The sequence below is a fragment of the Octopus bimaculoides genome, chromosome 11 (genome assembly GCF_001194135.2).
Source record: "Octopus bimaculoides isolate UCB-OBI-ISO-001 chromosome 11, ASM119413v2, whole genome shotgun sequence".
Classification (NCBI taxonomy): Eukaryota; Metazoa; Mollusca; class Cephalopoda; order Octopoda; family Octopodidae; genus Octopus; species Octopus bimaculoides.
The window spans coordinates 58,657,588-58,658,958 of NC_068991.1; positions in this window are offsets into that span (position 1 = coordinate 58,657,588).

Genomic DNA, 1,371 nt, shown 5'->3' on the forward strand with positions numbered 1-1,371 from the left:
ATGTACTTACATATATATGTGTGTGTATATATAATTATTTTTAAATGTTTTAGCTTCAAAGCTGGTCATGCAGGAGCACCACCGTTGAATGTACATATACACACACACACACATATATATATATATATATATATATATATATAAAGCTATTATCTTCATGGACATTGCTAACACCATCAACTTCTTTATTATTACCGAATCCGAATCCTTCTTCTTCTCCTCATTCTTTGCCTCCATCATCGTCGTCGTCGTCATCATCATCATCATCATCATCACAGTTGTCATCATCGATGTCATAATTATCGTGAGACAGTAAATGAACTCTGAAATCCAACTTATCCATCTATTATTTTAACCGTATCAATTAATTCATTCCCGTTCCCGCCAAAATCACAAATATGAAAATTTAGTTATCCATCTGGAAAATCCAGAAAATTAGGTCACTTCCGGTCCCAAGTTTGCCGGATTTTTGTTTTTAGTCATTAGAATGCGGCTGCCTTTTAGTCGAAATTTTAGTCGAACGAATCGCCCCAGTACTTCTTTTTTAACCTGGTACTTACTGTGTCGGACTTTTATGCCGAACCGCTAGGTTATGGGGACATAGACACACCAACACCGCTTGTCAAGTGGGAATGGGGGACAAACACAGACACAAACACACACACAGATATAGATAGGTATGACGGTCTTCTTTCAGTTTCCATCGGCCAAATTAATCCAAAGATTTGGTAGGCACATAGCTATAGGAGAAAACACTTACCCAAGATGCCACTTAGTAGGACTGAACCTGGAACCATGTGGCTGGGAACCAAACTTCTTACCACACAGCCACGCCTTATTTCAACAGATCACTTTGTTGACTAAATACGAGTTTCGCACTTGATACGAGGCCATACAATTTATGCTTCGTCTACAGTCGAAGAAATTTAAAGTGAAAACCAATAACAGGCATGTTGGTTTCTAAGATTGGTGGAACCAAATTTTAAAATATGTTTGATATAATAAATAGCTTTTTTCTCCACTAACCACCCACAAGAGTTTTACACGTCCTTACAATGATATACTAAAATGGGCATAATTCTTATTGATTGTAATATATTTAGGAAATGGCGAATTGCCAAATAATGGAATATAATTTCAATTCACCTTATTATTGTGAGATAATTATCTTGGAATGAAATGTAAATTCTTCAATATTTTATATTTTGTTATTTTGCATTAGTCGTAGTTGTTCTTTGTACGACTAGTCAAGTGTCAATCTATTTAGTAATATATTCTGCGAGCATATATGCATTTCATACATACATACATACATACATACACACGCAGATATATATATATATATATGTATATATATATATATATATGTAT